The sequence below is a fragment of the Hipposideros armiger genome, unplaced genomic scaffold (assembly GCF_001890085.2).
Source record: "Hipposideros armiger isolate ML-2016 unplaced genomic scaffold, ASM189008v1 scaffold_243, whole genome shotgun sequence".
NCBI classification, from domain to species: domain Eukaryota; kingdom Metazoa; phylum Chordata; class Mammalia; order Chiroptera; family Hipposideridae; genus Hipposideros; species Hipposideros armiger.
The window spans coordinates 323,373-343,037 of NW_017731593.1; the positions used below are offsets into that span (position 1 = coordinate 323,373).

The following is a 19,665-nucleotide window of genomic DNA, read 5'->3' on the forward strand; positions in this document are numbered from 1 at the left end:
TCTCTCTCTCCATATATATATATATTTTTTTCCTAGATGGTAATATATACCAGTTTTCTATATAGTAAACTTTTGATCCCATCTATATAATAAATGCCAGGGACCTGCACACAAAGATTGATTTCTGAATGAAAGGGAATAACCTGATATTAGGACCCAGAAGAAGCAGCTCATGAAGAAGCTTTGCTTATCTTCCTCCAAGAGAGAGACACCTACGGACTAGAGAGATAAATTCCCCACTGTCTACACTTCTCTTAGGGTCGTTATCAGGATTTACCGAAATGATACACTCATGAGGGGTTCCTTTCCAAGCTGGCAAATACTAGCTATTATAGTATAGCATATGATTTCCCTCAGAAAAGGAATAAAATGCTAAGTATTTCTTTGAGACCCTCAACGATTCCATTTCCTGGCTAAGGACCATCACGTCTTAGCCTTGGCACTTTGATCACCAGCACTAGAAGCTGGCTTCCTTCTCAGAGCAATACTTCACAAAGAAAGCATATTTCATTTCAAAGGCATTTTACACATTGAACAATGGGCAGAAAGAATGTTGTGCTGGAATGTGGACACCTGGCAATTGGCCTGCCCTCACCTGCCTCCCAAAACACGTGACTCGGAAAAATGACTAATCAGCATACGTCATGGACCTTTCATAGTCTGTCTCAGATGTTAAATCACTGACATGCAAATGATCCACCTCAGACAAGTATACTACATTATACCCTTTTTTGGCAATATGTACAGATATGATTTATCTTGCTATCCTCCACAATGCCTTGTATCTACCATCATTCAATAAGCGTTTGCTGAATATGGTCAATTTATTATTTTTTATTTGTCATTAATAGGTCTTCTGCATGTGTCCACATAAGGGCAGTGTTTGAGGACAAACACTCAGCTATATGATTCATTCCATATACAATCTTGCTAATAGGTGTGGGGTAGACACTTTCTGACTGTGACAGTGACAATACTCAAGGTGACTATGAGGGCACAATCAGTGACAATAAAAGGCTGTGCTATTTCATGCCTGTGAGTCCAATCAGTCACAAGTATTGCAAGATGTTAGGCCCTAATATGATTCCCTCACCCCTTGGCACTATTCCCATCTCGCACCTCTGTTTTAATTTTCTCCGGAGCTCGTATCACCATTTGACATAATTAACTTTGTCGTGTGCCTGTCTCTCCCACTAGAAACTCTGTGAGGGCAGGAAATTATGTCCATGTTGTCCCATACCCCAAATAGTGCTTGGCACATCAGAAGTGCTCCATAGACATCTGTGGAAGGAACGGATGAAATAAATATAGGTATTTGGATTCCTTCCTCTAAATCTGAAGATTTTGGCCACAAAAGAAATTATCCCTGCAATGCCCCAGCATATTCATGTTCTTTTGACATAGTCAGAACATCCCCAAAAGAGATCTCAAAAACAAACCACTTTTTGTCATAAAGCAGAGTTTCTAGAAACTCAAGTAATTGTCATGCCATCTTAACATCCCGAAATAAACTGAGAATGGAAAGAATCTTCAGGAGTGGCACTTTGGGCAGCCTTTCACCAAGTGAGAGCCACATGTGCAGGCCTGCCTTCCTTCCATCCCGGACTCCCTCTCCACGCCAGAGTCCTGCCTGTGGAACTGGCACCAGCACCTGAGGCCTGAAGCCAGACAGGAAGATGGGAAATTCCTTCAAACAGCTTCAGAAACTAACCTGACTGAGCCCCACATGAATAAAATGATCAGACCCTAGATCCAGCTCTACCCATGGGAAGTAGCCAAACTTCATTTAAAGAAAAAATAAATGTTTCAAGTTAAAATTTTCAGCTTTCCCAAAAGTGGCCATGTACCTGATAAATTACTTTAGGTTGTTAAAAAAAATCACTAAATGTTATAGAAAATAGTATGGAGGTTCCTCAAAAAATTACAAATTATCATATGATCCAACATCGCACTTCTGGCTATTGATCTGAAGAAAACTAAAACACTTACTTGAAAAAATATACAATATGCATTCCCCATGTTCATTGCAGCATTATTTACCATAGCCAAAATACGGAAACAACCTAACTGTCCATGATGGATGAATTGATAAAGAAACTGTAATACAGAGAGAGAGAGAGAGAGAGAGAGAGAGAGAGAGAGAGAGAGAGAGAGAGACTCAGCCATAAAAAAGAAGGAAATCTTGCCATTCATGACAACATGGATGGACTTTGAGGGCACTATCCTAAGTGAAATAAGTCAGACAGAGAAAGGCAAATACTGCATGATTTCACTTATATGTGGAATCTAAAAGAAAGCAAAAAATCAAAAAACAAACAAAAAAACCCCCACCAAGCTCACAGATATAGAGAACAGATTGGTGGTTGCCAGAGGTTGGTGTTGGGGGGAGGTACTGTCATGGGGATGTACAGACAGCATGGTGATTATAGTTAACAATACCGTACTGCCTATTCGGAAGTCAATAAGAAAATAGATCTTAAAAGATCTTATCTCAAGAAAAAATATTTGTAGCTATGGCAATAGAGGTTGATCAGGTTTGTAATCGTTTTGCAAAATATACAAATATTGAGTCACTATGTTGTACATGTGAAACCAATATGTTATATGTCAATTATTTCCCAATAAAAAAATCTTTAAAATTCTATTGAGAGACATAAACACAAGTAAACGAAAAACTCAAGAAAAAAGAAATCACTGGAATGTTATTAATTTGCAAAGCTATCTCTTGCTTGATGGAATTTTAAAATCCAAGTTTGATTTAATTTTTTGCATATGGAGAACAGTGTCTATTAGCAACAATAATTCATCCCTGCTCATTCATTATTCTGTTGACGCTAAAACAGTAATTAAATAATATTCCCAAAGTAATGGTAAGAGGCTAGCATCTTGAGAACGCACAACACAGAAAATATCTTACATATTAAAATGTTTAACATACTGGACATTTTACACATCAGAAGTTTTCAGAATAGCAAACATCAGGATCTAACAATTCATGGAAGAATGGCGAAGTTTTTAAATCCTGCAGAAAAGAGTTTTTCTAACACCCTCCACCATACTTGTAGAACTTGCCACTGGGACTTTAGGTTTGTTTGTTTGTTTTTTCCAGTAAATACTGTCCCAGTCAGCCCAACAGCCAGCCAGTATGTATTATGTGTTAAACCCAGGGCTAGGCATGGGAAACACTGCGAAGAAGAGAGAACTTTCATTGTGAGCTACTGGATTCATCAGCAAAATACAAAGTCTGGACTGGACGATAGCTAAGATCATTTCTAGCTAATTTGCTTTGTTTTGACATCAGAACAACTTCACACAACCATAAGTTTTTACAGACATCAGATTAAGGCAGGCAGTAACAAAGAAACGAAATCTCAAAGTAGTTCAATTAAGTGGAGGATTCTTGATGCCTGGTTTTAATATTTGATGTTCTAAAACTTATACATCCTCAGAGCTTATTAATTTCCTAGAGACATTTTCCTCTTAATCTTATTTGCAGATCACCTGGGTTCTCTGCTTTTCCATTTTCCTACTTGCCTCTTGAAGTAAAAGTGAGAGAAAAATCACACAAATTATACAAAACTATACAATAATAATGAAAATATATCTCTTTCCCAGACCTAAGCCCCCAAATGTCAGCTTGCACAGTATCCTGGCATAATCAAATGCAGAGAAAAGCTCTCCTCTCCTAGTGAAACAGAAATGGGACAAGTCCAACTCCACCAACTGAGGAACAGGGTATGGCCACAATGTTACACATTCTTTCCAGAACTCACTCCAATTTGGCAGTTCCATTTTTTTAGTCCCATTGCTTTCTGTTAATGGGCTCAAAAACACCCACATGTAGCCTCCTCATGCAAAATGACATCACGAAAAAGACAAAAACAAAAAACTTGCCTTTAGGACCAAACCAAAATACCACATATTTGAACATGAAATGGTCCTAAATTTTCAGCAACAGTGACAGCCTATGTACAAGCTACAAATCATGCAATGCCATTAATTTATCTTTAAAGAATGGCACTGTCCAGAGAGAAATGTTATTCTAATAGACTACCCCACTCTCTCCACATCAGCCTAACTGCAGCTGTGTTAGACTCTAAAACATTGGAAGGACACAAAACGCAACTGCTCCCAACAGTGGCTCCCTGAGATTTGGGGGAATGTGAAACAGATCTTCAGAGTTTCTGGGATACCCTAAAATAGCTTCATTTCCTCTTGGGCATCATCCATATAATCGGTTCCACCTCCAAATGTACTCTTGCAATCTGCCTTCTCACACAGAGATTTTTAGCCAAGGCAGCTATTACAAAGAGTTGTTAAGTTATGGCTCACTCTGTGGTGGATACCCTCACTTAGACTTGGAAAAGAGATGTATAGACTACTCCAAAGTTGCCTGTAATTAGACACAGAGCAAGAACAAAAATAACCTGGCCCTCATGTTCATTTCAATAGAGCTTTTCCTGCAGTAAACCTGTTCAGGCAATTAAAATCAATTCCAATTTCCACTTCCTAAGCCTTTATACTTGTATTCTTTGCTCTTCACAGAAAGAAAGGAATTAGGTAAACAAAACCTGAATTTTAAATCTGAATTCAAATTGCCTGGGGCTACTTCATACTTCAGTAAATAAATAAGTTCGGCATTAGCTAATAAATATTTCACATATATGTAAAACATGTTTTTATAAAGTAGTCCTACCTACCTTTAACCCAGCCTTTTATTACGACGGCACTTGATGGAAAACTCCACACACAAAGCACCTTTCCTCCTAGTACTTCAAGGTCCTTATGAAGGAGCAGAACTTTCTAAACAGGAAACCAAAGCACAAAAGGTGGGGCCATTTTCCTCAGTGACACAAGAACCCCAAATTCCTGGCATTCCCCAGCCATAAATTCAAGGCTCACGTCATCATATACCACATGCTTTTCATGTGGAGTTGGGTATGTTCAGTGAATTTAACAAGAAACTTAAAATACTTTTTTCGCAATTTGGTCAAAGTGACAAATATGAAAGAAAATAAAAATTTGGCATGACCAGTGGTAGTAGCCATCCCCATGAAAGACTACCCTTTTACTTCATACTCTGACTTCCATATATTCTAAAACTATCTTCAGCAAAGTCAATGAGATGACTTGCTAGACAAGCCCAGGCTTCTGACTTTCCAAATACACAAATCTAAATGCAACAGGTCATCTAAAGCAGATACGTATTTAAATCATTTCACCATGATGGATTTACTGTTGAGAAAAATAAACAAGGCTCCAATGAAAAACGAATTTGCTCATGTATACAAAAACTTATTTAGTATTTAATATCTGCTTTCCAAAAAAGAAATCTATATTTTACTCAGAGCCATGAAACCCTTGATATATTCTTTGCCTCACTCCCCACCTGAACCACAAAGTAATTATGAAACAGCTGAACGGTGATGTGGGCTCTGATCCAAGCTTCCTATGTGATGACGCTTTTCCAGATGGCACCAGAAGCTGTCAGGTGCTTCTTATGTTGGTAAATACTCAAGGACATTACATTACATCAGGCTGCTCCTCTCCCATACACACACTAACTTCTGAAAGCCACTGCTGGCTGTTCTGGAAGCACACTTCTTTTTCTTATGATGGAAACTCTTCCATGTGCCTGGGAAATAAGAGTTAATGTTGTTCATTACTCAAGAGAAGCAACAGTTCCTGTATTTTGCCATGTATAATTTGCTCCCATGTTTTTGGCCCAAACTTTCAGGGAAAAAAAAAATCTTTTGTTTTAATTTTTTAATTCAAAATTTTATTTGTTTACATTTAGGTACTTGTTTTTTGTATTGTAAAGGCATTTTAACATTTATTTTTTAACATATTATGGGACAAGAAATTTTATGTAACAAATAATTACAACACAAGAACAGATACAAGGTACAAGAAATTTTACATATTGGTAACAAATTTACAATATTTACACATCATAGAAGGCCAAACACTCTTCATTGTTGCAAGTTTGTCATAAGTTCAACAAAACCAATGATCGCATTCCAGGGTATTATTTTGCATATGATTTCCCGAGTTACACTTTTAACTCATAAGCATAAATAAAGAATTAAAAATATTTATATAGATACGGAATTAGTACTACCCATGTATAACGCGCATCCTTATTTTTCCCTTATTATACACAGCAAAATATGGTATTAGGAATGGTGAACAAAGGATGAGTTACCGAGTTCAGCACAACAGAATGAAACAAAATAAAGATTCCCCCCAAGCACCCAGAACTGCAAAATCTAGTGGGCTTAAGTATTCATCTTTTCGATATTTGCATAGTATTCAGTGATAGAAAACTGAGAAACCCAGGCTAAGGCACCATTATTCAGCTTTGAAAACTGCAGGATGCTTCCTTGCAGGATTTGCTTCAACTAACTACAAGATGGGGTGGGGGAATGTAGTATTTTTAGCTATGTAATTAAGCAATCAATTGGATCTTGGGTTCAGAAATTAGTGGGAAATGCATGAGCCATTACTGAATTCCATGGGCCAAGCAGGCTTTTCTCTGGATGGCTGAAATTGTCAAAAGTCAAGAGTTACCACTGCATCTTGAATTTTTCTACTGTGATCAGAGAAATAGCATGCTCAGTGACTTGTTTTTCATGATATCATGTAGCTACAGCAACCACTCATTCTGCCTCTACATCTGTTTTTCCCTTTTGAGGGCCATTCCATTTCAGAAAAAGAACGGCTGATTTTACTTGGTCGCCCCTAAAATGTACATGTCTAGCATAGAAAGCGGTCTTTACAGCTCCTAAGCTTTAATTAATCATACATTTTTGGACAGCAGTGACACTGTTTTATGGGCGGAAAAAAACTACTGCACAAACATCTAGCTCAAATTCTGGTTTTGCTACGTACTAGCTATGAGACCTGAAGCAGATCTCTCACACATAAAAAAGCTGAAAACTAAGAGAGCTAATTTATAAGGTCACCAGTGATTCCATGTATATGGCAAGAAATGTAAAACATGAACACAGAACAGCAGTTCTTGAGTTTTTTGGTCTTAGGTTCCCTTTATATTGTTAGAAATTATTGAAGACTCCTATTAGCTTATCTTAGGAAATTCTAGAAAACACAAGAATATACATGCACACATTCCAATAGCCAACATGTGGTATATAGAAAATTCCACTATACACAATGTGAGAAAATGGGAGTAAAAGAGGTAAATAATGCCTTAGTACTATTATGAAAATTAATTTTGCTTCAGGCCCCTTATTAGGGCCTCAGGAATCCCCAGACATCCTCAGATCACATTTTGAGAACCACTAGCCTAGAATATCCTACATCAGAAAGCAGGAAAGTTGTCAAAGACCACAGGAATCATATCAAAAGGATTCAGGAGCCAACACTGAGGAACTCTCACTGGTCAAAGGGAGCACAAATTTAGTATCAGAAAGAATAAATGCAATAGGGCCGGCTGAGTGGCTCAGTTGGTTAAGAGTTGGCTGAAGAGTGCGAGCTCTGAGCAACAGGGCCGCCAGTTCGATTCCCACATGGGCCAGTGTCCCCGCACCTAAGCTGAGCTGTCGCTGAGCTGCCAACAGGTGGCAGGATGGCTCAGCTGGTGTAACAACAAGATTGCCTGTTCGATGGTGGGCTACACCCACCCACTATAAGACTGATATAGCTGCTGCTCGGGTGGCCCAATGGATAGGGCATGCACTCTTAATAACAAGGCTGCTGGTTCAACTCCCGCATGGGATGGTGGCTACGCCTACCCACAGCTAAGATTGAACACAGCACCTTGAGCTTAGAGGCCACGAGCTGCCGACTGGAAGCCAGATGACAACTGGTGTCCTCCACAACTAAGACTGAAGAACAACAACTTGGCTGGTCCCCTTCCCCAATTCCCCAACACTGTTCCCCGTCCCCCACCCCCCATTCTCCAATAAAATCTTAAAAAAAAAGAATAAATGCAATGGATTGAAACACTAATATTTTTAATTTCATGAATTCTTAATCAATAACACACCTTTCCCTCCCTGCCTCCATCTCTGTCTGTCTGTCTTTCTCTCTGTCTGTCTCTCTCAATGGTTACTTTTGGAGAATATTACTGATTAGATGGCTACTGGAGTCAACTAATTACTTTGAAAATTGATAAAGAAAGAGAAAGAAGTGTTTTTCCTGCCTTTCCTACATAAACATGTACCTCAGTATACTCAAATAGCTTAGTTTCTTTTCATAGAAGTGCTCTAGGCAACAAATGAAAAAATGATTGAAATAAGATTTGAACCCCTAATGAATTGATGGATTTAGGCAACAACAATTACCATTGACTATGAACATATCACACACATACACACAGGAAACTGGTGTTAATTTAAGTGCCTCCTGGTGGGAGTACACAACACACAGAAAGTATTCTTGACAGAAAAATGAAAGCAGAATTTGATCTAGCCTCTAGATGTAACTACCCGGTCACAAGAAATATAGTGGCCAGAGGAAATTTAACATTTAATCCCATGGCCGGCAATCAGCAAAATCCAGCCTATGGGAAACTTGGCAGAACCAACAGTCTAGTGTGGTAAAAAATAAATTGCAAAGAAAATATAGTGCAGGATGAACCTATTGTTGAAAAGAAGCTCAAGAGGCATGTCAACCACTGAAAAGAAAAATGAGAAAAACGTGAATTTGAACACCGATCAGATATTCCATATTTGATATTAGGAAAGGTCTTCAAGTATGACAATGATAGTACAGTATTAAAAGAAAAGAAAGAGTCCTTCTCTTTCAGAGACATGTCCAGAAATACTAACGAAATAATAGCATGTCAGGGATTTGCTTCTAAATAACCCAGGGTGGGAAGAGGAGGTTGGCGTCTCCATGAAGCAAGATTGGCCTTAAATTGATCATGGTTGCAGCTGAGAGAAAGGCACATGGGGTTTCCTTCCATACAAAACAAAAATGGAAGCAGCCATGCAGATGTCTCCTTGTCTTCTCCCGGGATTCTGTGAGATGCCCGAAGGCAGGACCTGCACGCTCCGGGACCCAGCACTCAGTAGCATTCCGCTCCCGGTCCTTGACTCAAGCTGCAGATCTGCAAAGCTGACCTGTGACGGGGCAGGATCAGCGAAGCAGCCCTGAGCCAGCGGTCTCTGAACCTGAGACATCTTTCCAACAGAGCAGCAGACAAAATCCTACTGGCAGTAGGATCACAACCGAGAAACATAAACAAAAACTCAACACAGAAAAAGGTGTACAAAACTCATCACAAAGAAAACACATGCAAATGAACTTCTCCTGGGTATGGGAGCTATGGGAGTTTGCATTACTCTACTTATTTCTGTGAATTTTCCAAACTTTCTTTACTTGCTATATTGTTGTAGATATGGGGGGAAAACCTAATCAACTTTTATTTTAAATCATTTATACTATCAAAGCTGTAGAGATAGCTATTTTTATATAATAATATTTTATGTGTTATATTTCTGTGATCCTTTCTGTGGCTTGGATAGAGGAAGAATATTATAACAAGAAAGAAAATATTGAAAACTATCATTGAGGAATTTTTAAATTGAATTTTGAAAGCAATATAAGAACACTCTTTTTATATTTGGGAAGGAGAGAATACCCTTCATTATCTTTTCCTATACAAATGAAGAATTGCTATTTTATAAAATCACATTTGGATAACCTAGCTCAGGGGTCGGCAAACTTTTGAGACGGAAGAGCCAATCCTGTCCCTCACAACAATTTAAAAATTATTCGAGAGCCATAAAACATATGAAATCATCATTATGTGAATAATATCCTTTAAAAATTTTATAAATGAAACTATGATAGTTTTATTTTCAGTTTCAATTTTACTTCAGAGCCACATGTACGTACCCAAAGAGCCACATGTGGCTTGGGAGCCGCAGTTTGCCGACCCCTAACCTAGCTCATGGAGATCTAAGGTTCTTCTAAAACCTCAGTTTCAGGAAGCTGGGGACAAATAGGGGTGTCTGGGACCTAATGAAGGGGCTCTGTCCAGATACTGGACAGATCTGGATGTATCTATTCAGATACTCAGTCCACCACCACCTCTAGCCCCACCACCCCCATCTCCCACTCCCTCCCATCAGCCCAAGGAAGGAAAGTAAAGTTTAGTTTAATGCCAAGATGCCACACCTGGTGACACCATATTCTCTAAAGGAATTTGTGTCCCACAAACAAAAGTAGATTTTTTTTAATTTCAGAGAAAAATGTTCCTTTCAGCTAAAGATACTCAAGGAACTAGGCAACAACTTAGAATCCTATGCCAGCTTCAATTATTTGACTTAGAAAATAAATGAGGGGCCGGCCGAGTGGCGCGATGGTTAAGAACTGGCTTGGGACACCAGAGGGCCCCAGTTTGGATCCCACATATGAGGGCCGGTGACACTGCCCTCCACAGCTAAGATGCTGAACAACAGCTCAATCTGGAGCTGGGCTGCCGTGAGTCGCTGGTGACGGTGTAGGCTGCAGCCCCTGTGGCAGTGGGTTGCCATGGGCTACTGTATGTAGCCAGCAGCCAGCGTGAGTGGCCAACAGCCACAGTGAGCGGCCGTCCAGAAGCCGGCGACTGATCTGCCTCACCTGGGAAGAGCGCAATAATGGTGCCAACTTGGGCCAGTGAAGCAACATCCTCCACAACTAGACCGAAGAACAAAACGACAGCAACTTGTCTGTTCCCCTTCCCCCAATTCCCCACCGCTGTTCCCATCCCCCAATTCCCCAATAAAAACCTTAAAAAAAAAAGAAAAAGAAAATAAATGAAAGAATATGTGCACCAGTGACTATTAACAATGAAACTGAAAAAAAATGTTGCCATTTGGCTTGGATAATTGTTATGTTTTCCACACGGGTCTAATTAAACTTGGTTTAGACTGTATGCTGCCTTTTCTTAACCCTGCTATTAAACAAACAAACAACAAGAAGGAAAAAAGCTGAAACTGCCACTTCTGTGCTTTATATATATTGTGGGAGGCTGCACTCAAAGTGAGGGAAAGAGTCAAAATGACTCAATATATGGCACTGTAACCTTGCAGCTAAAGAGTGTGAGCTTTGGACCAGGTTGCCAAGGTTAAAATCACTCATCTTCCATTTATTCCCTGTGTGACGTTAGGCAAGTTGAACAACCTCTCTGGCAGAGTGGGCGTGTCAGAAGGTTGTTGTAATAACTGAGATGGGAAGTAGAAAATGCTTAGGACAGAGCCTAACACACACATGCTCTATAAATGCTACCTACTCATGTGTATCATAACCTAATATACCTTTTTCCTACTCTCACCCGCTTTTCCTCTTTTCACCCAAGAAGCAAAGACTTTACAAGCTTCTAATTTTTCAGCCTTATTAGTGAATACTGTCATCTATTTTAAACCTTGACTTTTCTATTTTCCCAGAGCAGAAATGAACTGATTTATTTGCACCCAAGTGCATGTAATGAGACAAATCTTTTATTCACCAGAATTCTTGGAAAATAAATAGTATTTATGGGTGCCAGTTGTTAAGGTATAAGGGGAGAGCCCTGTTCCACAGCTGCTCCAGCATGGGGAGAACTTTGATATTCAAGTGAGAAATGAAGTAGGGAGAGATCAGTAGAGCTGGTTGAAAGATCACAGAGGTCAAACCACAACTCTTCAAGTCTTCACTAAAGTCTATTTGATGGGATGAGATTTCCCCGTGGAAAGTGGTGTGGAGAGAAGTCTTTCATTCAGAATGTATGTGAGTGACACAGAGGCAGCTCTTTAGAGCTCAGGAGCTCGGTGGCCGAGGGAGACGTGAGAGACATGTGGAATCACCAGAAGGTTTGGGGTTGAGCCAAATTTAACTAAAAATTTTCAAAGGGCAGGGAAAAAACCAGTTGATATTCAGTCACCAAGATTAAAGGTTGACAGTGTAAGGAAAGGATGCAAAGGTTCTCAAAGAACAGGGACTCCATGGGAACCTAAAAATCATGGTCAAAGGTCATTTGACGAAGGGTGGTCTTGGGTCATAAAGCATCGTAATGACTTACTAGGCTCTAAGGAATCCCTGGGCACACCAGAGAGCAGGAGGACTTAGAGGACCTGGTTGCTTCTCCAGGGCTTGGATCAAGGTGGGCAGCTCCACAGAGCAGACAGACAGCAAGATGGTTGAGGTCTCCAACTGTGAAGCTAAGCTGCCTGGTATGCACCTCAGCTCGCCATCTCCAAGCTCAGATTAAGTACTTGTTCTGTCTGCTCACACATCCATCCCTGAATTTTCCCTCCGTCCCAGTGCTCCTGGTTAGGGGATCCCGAATAGATCTTGTCTACAAGCAAGGAAACACAGGACTTCTCTACAGCATACAACACAATTATATCCTGCCCCCATCTCAGTAATTTCAGAAAATACATTCTTAACCTGATCTTCGCATGTATTCTTTTTCTGTTCTATCATCGTCATGCTGGAGTGCTTCTTCTCACTTGCCTGCAATGCATTCCTTACACAGCTAATTCCTGCGCACTGCCCCCAGGCCCAGGTAGCAACGCACGAGAACCCCACAGTTCCCACAGGGTGCAGAGGTCTGTCTGAGCTCAGGCTCTTCACTTTGCCAGGTACATTCTCCAAGCAGTGACAGTTAATATTACAGGAGGCTCTAATTATCCCTAGGACCCTAAACTCTCTTGGTTTTCCAAAGTACTGACCCAGAATTTAATTAAAAAGACCAGATGTAGAAGCCAACCATCAGAGAGGAGGAATGTCATAAAGTAACAGGGGGCCAAACCTTTATATTTTCTGTTCTTCTTTGACGTTAACACCCAAGGTTAGGGCACCCTCCAGACACTATTCCTGTCCTCCTGTCTTTCCATACTCCTCCCTCAAGAGTGACTTTTCAGAATCACACACCTGGTAAAATCCTGGGTCCAGAGTCCAGAGAATGACATCTTGGTCCCAATCTGCCAATACAAACAGTATGGCCTGGGGATGGTTGCCAAACTTCTCCAGGCCTCAGCTTTCTTCTATGTAACATTTTCAGTGCTGAGCTGTGTTTCCTGCCAGCTGTAACGCTATATGACTCTAAGGTCCCCATTTATGTTTTGGCTGACCTAAGTATAGAGAACTACCACGATGAAAATCCCCAGGTTTAGTTTATGGAGGAGATAATTCTTAATTTACAAACTTCTTCAATGTGGGGTCTTTCCAATTTGTCTCCTAGGCATAATAAAAATAGCTACCATTAATGGCCTAGTACATGCCAGGAACTGTTCTTGGCAGTTTGCAAACTCAACTGAGACTTTCTAAAGGGGCGGCTGGTTAGCTCAGTTGGTTAGAGCGCAGTGCTCATAACACTAAAGTTGCCAGTTCGATCCCCACATGGGCCACTAAGATGCGCCCTCCACAACTAGATTGAAACAACTACTTGACTTGGAGCTGATGGGTCCTGGAAAAACACGCTGTTCCCCAGTAAAAAAAACAAACAAATAAATAAACATAAAGGATTTTAAGGGGGCTAGGGCTCCTTGGCTACAAATTAACTCAGCCCTCTCCCACTCTGTTGAGCCTAAGAAGCAACGCTTGGTGAACTTACACCTCATCTGCCATTTTACGAGCTTTGTAACACCAATTGAAGATGTAACACAAGAGGACAGGATAAACTTATAAGCCACAAGAAGACTCATATCTACAATAAACTCAGGCTTTCAAAAAGAAATGCTAAGAGCAAAGCAGGTGGTTTAGTTATTTTGAGAGCAAGAAAAAAAAATGATCGAGGAAGGGCCAAAACTATTGCTTGGGTAAAACAGTATAAAACAGCAGATGTCAAGGAGAGGCCATGCTTAACAGCAACTATTCATGCTCTTTATAAGAGAGAAATGAAACAATCCTTAAAGGTTTGTCAGACTCCAGAATAGGCCAGGGTCTAGGAACTTGTAGGCTGTAAGTCTTGAGTTGGATAAAGTGATCTTGCCTTGGGAATAGTTTGAGGGGAAAAAAATAAATCCAAGGCTTCTCACAACCTTAACAATCTATAAATCTATCAAAGAGCTAACTTACCAAATTACACAAACAACACAAGAAGCCAGAGATAGAAAAAAAATGTAGCAACATGTTAGATTTGGACTTGGCTTGGGCCCTGCTGAACAGGGAAAAAATGGGTGAGATATGGAGAAAGGGGAAGAGACCTTGAGACGGGGCAAAGGAAAGGCTCAAGTAGGGCTGATGATAAACAGGTTCCTTGGGGCAGGGAAGAATAAGGAGACAGAGCTACCGGGAGCTGAGCGAGTGGCTGGTTGGCAGCAGAGCTAGCTGCTCTGGGCTGTAGAACACCTCATTCTGCGGCAGATCTCTTGAGAGCCGAGGGACCTCTCCAGTTCCTTCCTCATCGTCCTCAGCCTGAAAACAGGGGCACTCTTGCCCCGTGCTTTGTCGTTTACATCATCTTCTCAGACTCAGTAATGAATAGATGCTGTATATGAAAAGTTGCACGCTTGAAATTTTCTTTTCCTCTCTTTTTTTTTTTTTCTTTTTAGATTACAGATTTCTGCATCCTGATTACTTGGTGAGGATTTTTATCACAGCCTTTGGATGTTTTGAGATTATGGGATTTAACATTTTATTATAAAACCCAAATGCTTATTTCTTTTTTTTGGTGAGCCCTTGAAACGCTTTCCCTTCCCCCTCTGAAGCATAAGGGACACTGGGTCCAGTGCCTTACCATTCAGAGAAGTGTTTTTTTGAGCTCTCAGATGGCTGCTTATAAGCTACAGACTGGTGGGCTTGCTCGGCCTCAGTCACTGCCAAAGCATGACACATATTACAAATGACAACAGATGTCTCTAACATGGCTGCCTACTTCCCCTCCCTTCAAAGCTCATTGCAGTGAGAGACACAGGGGAGTCAGTTAAACCTGGCTTCCTCTTGAAGGTTTTGATTGCACCGTCAGTCACCTTCAAAAGCCACGTGACCATGTAAGGCAAAAAGGGGCACCCATCATTCCAGCAACTGAAGAGCCTATGAACTCCAGAGGTTTAAATCATTTACATTTTCTATCGTAACACAGAATGATGAAAGACACATTTTTGCCTCATAAACTCACTCTCAGGACATATTGCAAAACAGAGAATTGGGCCCCAAACCATTTAAATATATTCTCCCAGTCAAATTTCCATCGAAACCAAAGGTAAGAAGCTTTAGGGGAAATGGATAACCTGTATTTAATGAACAGCCAAACCCAATGACCTCATTTGAACCCTGACCAAAAATCTTCCTCTCCTCCCCCAGTCCTGCAATCAGCATGGGTGACCTGACTATCCAAACCCATCGACACTCTGGTCTCTATTCTAGTGACCCTTTCCTCCACTCCACCTGAGCTACCCACCACCCAAATATCCCACCCTTTGACTACCATATCTTTCGCTTCCACTTCCTTATCAAAACCCCCTTCAACCATTAGGGCCTCATCAGAAGCTTCATTTCACATCCCTTCAAACTCAGTTTTCTTTCTAAAGGCCATCATTCCCATAACACACTTTTCATAACAACCTTGCCAAATGCCACACTTAACTTGCTCACCCTTTTGTCCGTCTCTTTCTGCCAAACCCCAGCTTTAGATGATGCCTACCGTAGCTCTGTCTGTGCCTGCAACGGAGAACCTGGGCACTGGAGAAAGTCACATGGAGGCAGACAGTGTCATCCTACCTTCATGAGCACCAACTGCAGATGAGTACTCTGCAAAGAGGGGCGACCCTACCACATTTCTCTCCAGGCTCATTCTGGAGAGAAACTACCACCCCTTCTGACATCCACACCATCAGCAGCACTCCCATTCTCAGTTGACCTTGTCTCCTAAGAGAGAAATGGAACCCATCACACAGCAACTTCTTGTTATCAGACTAACATCTCTACCTCTTTGATTTCTTCCTTCCTGTTGCATCCTGTTCCCTCCTCTCATCCAAGGCCAGCCACTCTACTTGGGCTTTAGATACTCTGTCCTGTCTTCTCAGGCTCACACAATCAATTACCCCCCTCCTCTCCAGTTTACTCAATCAACTTCTCCCTTTCAAGCAGACCCTTCCCATCCTCAGGTCCTACCTTTAAACCCTGCACCTCAACCTCACGTGTCTCTAGCTAGTGCCCGATTTCTTTGCTTCCTTCACAGGAAAAATAAAAATTGTCCTCCTTGGGTATCTCCATTTTTTTCATCTCCCATTTAGTTCTCAACCCATTCCAATCTGGCCAGCTCCATCACTCCCTGGGACAGCTCCTGCCCAGGTCAACAATGATCTCTTTGTTGCCAAAAAATAAGAATTCCTTTTACATTCTTTATCTTTCGGAAATGTTGGCTACAGTATTTGGCAATGTTGATAAATTTTCTCCCTGAAATACTCCTTGCTTTGGCCTCTATAGTCAACGTTCTCCTTCCCCCTGCCACAGTTCTCTTCTCTTTGCAGGCTTATCCTCCTCTACCTGTTCTTTAGGGTTTGAGCTCCTCAAAGCTGGAACCAGAACCCCCTTTCCCTTTCATTCTATATCAGCAGGAAAAGCCCAACGACCCATAGGGGCAAGCAGGTAACACAATTAAGTGAAGCCAAGTTGACTTTCATTTCCCTATCAGCTCTGCAACTTAAAACAAGCAGAAGAGCAGGATAACTGGCAATAGACCCTAGCAATCAGGGTAAGATGACAATAGGGAGAGGTACAGACTGTAATAAAATGGACAGCACATATTCTTACTAAGACAACAGTTACTTGGCTCAAGCTAGGGGTCCTGAGTTATATATGAAAACTCACGATTTTTTTTTTAGCTGAGCCATCCTGCCACCTGTTGGCAGTTTAGGGGCAGCTCAGCTCAGGCCAGGAATCGAACCGGTGACCCTGTTGCACAGAGCTCGCACTCTTGAGCAAGCTCTTAACCAACTGAGCCATTCGGCCAGCCCTGAAAACTCATGATTTTTAAATCTTGGCAACTATATCAATTAAGATTTCATTCTGATACAAATAAAAGAAATCCTGGTTACACCAAAAGGAGAATGTATTGGCTCTTTTCATTGAAAAGCCTGGAGGTACAGCTGCCACTGGTGTAATCAGTGTGATCAGGACCAGTGTCTACCTGGATTCCACTTTTCTGTTTTGCCAGTTCTCAGATAAGCTCGGCCCAATGGCAGTACGGCAGTTACTAGACCTCCAGACCACATCCTGCCAGGTTTAAGCAAAAAAACAAAAAATATTCTCTTCCTAGAGCTTGCTCAGTCTCAAAATTCCCTCTGACTGGGCCAACTTGGATTATTAGACAATTCTTGAAGCAACCTTTGTGGCTAGGCTATTTGGGAGAGGATATCCCAGCCCTGGGTCAGACACTTCATTTGGAGTCAGGGGTGGAGCTTCATCTAAAGCACAAGGTCTGAGATTGAAGAATAGGCAATTTTTAAAAAAGAAATTAGAGTGCTGCTATCGAAAAGAGAAAATATATTCTGAGCAGCCAAAAAACCAAAAACATGCGACAGCAACTTGTTCAAATATTTGAAAAACACTATACAGGCCAAATAAAACAGGTTTGCTGGCTGAAGGGGCTCATCAACCTCCAGCTTCAATCCTCTTTTCTCTGTTTGTTTCCTAGGTGATCCCCTCCAAGAGCAAGCCTTCATTTACCATCTCTGTACCCAAAATGCCACATTTTTATCTCTGACTCACAAATTCAACTGCCTACTCAACATCTTCACTTGGATGCTTCAAACTCATCTCAAATTCAATTTGTCCAAAATGAAATTATCTTTTCACCCTCCACCCCCTCCCACCCAAAGCTGGCCTTCCTTGGGAATTCATTTTTGGGGGGCGGGTTGCGGGGGGAGTAAGGGGAGATAAGACAAGCAGGACTGAGGTATTGTTTGAAAAGAAAAAAAAATCTTTCAGGGAGTCAATTGTAAGACTCCACTAAAATGCTTCTGCTACTTCATATTCAAGAAAGACATTTGCTATCTTCATTCATCTAAATTTGCAATTTCCATTTCCCATCTCTCTTCCCAATGTATTTTTAAGACACATAGAAACTAAGTTTCATCATAACAAATACCAAAGGGAGAAAAATTATCAAGGGACATTCAAAGGTGCTTTTGCTTGCTAGTTTGTTAGCACAGATGTAGTGCTCTAGCAAACATATTATCTGATCTGATCCTGACAACAACCCAGGAGGTTGGTAAGGAAAATATTACCATATTTCACCAAATCTAAGAAATCACTGATTATAAGATGCACCATTATTTTATGAACCACTATGTTGGAAAAAAACACCACAAATTAAACAATAACATATAATGCGCTGTAAAACACATCTTGTTTTCAGACATATTACAATGTAAAATAAGCAAAAAAGTATGTCTTGGAACCTTTGAAAAATATTAGCATAAGGCTCACTTTTCAGATAAGGAACCAGAGGCTCAGAGACTTGCCCAAAGTTATCATTTAAAAATTGAAGAATAGACTTGAACCCCATGAGGATAAATTCCCTAATCTGTTTTTCCTCTCAGTCTAGCCCTTGGGTTTGAACAATCTCTACAGTTCCTGCTGAGGCCCCCAAAGCTTTTCTGATACAGAGCTGATGAAGGAAAGTCAGAACTGAGTCAATTCAACAAATGCTTTTAAATTGGCATGGATTCCAAGATTGAGAATAATTTAGAACTTGACTTTTCTGTAATTTCTAGACAGCCTAGGAAATACTGCTAACATAAATAGCAATCTATGCCAAGTGTGTAAGAAAATGTTTACATCATTAATTTTACTGCTAACCGAGTAGGTTGGCCACAAAAACTTACAGTTTGCTATTAATTTTAGGTATGATTCACAAGACGATTTTCATTTGTGAAATGATATTACTGGGCATCTAGTCAAGGTAAAACTTTTCATTCCTTTACAATAAAGTATGCCTGTTTAATGATTTTGTGTGTTTGTTTGTTTCTTTAATACCCATTTGGAACAGTGCCATGTTACACCTAATTACTGTATAAACTAATGCAAAGCAAATGTGTAAGCCTATTAGTTCTAATCAGTTTGTGCAAGAAGCCTTTTGATTTCAACACCCAAGATTCATTAAAAAGAAATTTTGTTGCAAAAGCCAATAAGTTTGGTGTGTAGGATCCGAATAACAGAATAGGCTTAATTCATGACAAAGTTTTTTTATTGAAACCTAATTGTTTTACATTTTGTCTTCCCCACAGCACCTAGAGCCATGCCTTAAACATACAAACTGCCTAATCAGTACACATGATAAGATATACAGTGAGAAAAACGAGGGTCCCTCTGTTTTTGTAAATGTTCCTTCTTCCTAGGCCTGGGCTAGCTTTGCAGGAGAAGCCATCTAGCACATTCTTGGCGGTGCCTGCTGTGAGTCTTTGTGACAAAGGCACATCAAATTTAATACTGGAAGCTAATCAATGGGTACAAACATAAAAAATATGCAGGTGGCAGATTACCTTTAAGTATGTTTAGTAACTAAGCAATATACTAGAATGTTTTAAAACCAGGTCCAAGCAGCAATGGATGTAGAATTATCAGAGGTGGTGTAGCCAGGCGCTAGATGTGACTTCGGGCAAGTCACTTGTCCGAACATGTTTTCTTACTTATTACTTACTCATCTCAGGGATACTGCAAAAGAAATTAAGGCAGGAGAAAATCTTTTGCAAACCCTAAAGCGCTATACAATGTAAAGTATCA

At 40.5% G+C, this 19,665-nt stretch overlaps 1 protein-coding gene across 5 annotated transcripts in view; it reads right to left on the reverse strand.

Annotated features, from left to right (window-relative positions):
• Nucleotides 1-19,665, reverse strand: part of STXBP6 (syntaxin binding protein 6) — a 239,630-nt gene that overhangs the window by 195,836 nt on the left and 24,129 nt on the right. The window contains exon 1 of one of the 5 annotated variants that reach the window (XM_019655684.1): nucleotides 12,746-12,765. The exons of 3 other annotated variants lie outside the window; for them this stretch is intronic. The gene's annotated coding sequence lies outside the window, so the exon portion shown is untranslated. Of the gene's footprint in view, nucleotides 1-4,700; nucleotides 4,722-12,745; nucleotides 12,766-19,665 lie in introns of those variants that run through there. One more of the 5 variants, XM_019655682.1, reaches the window with a different exon arrangement.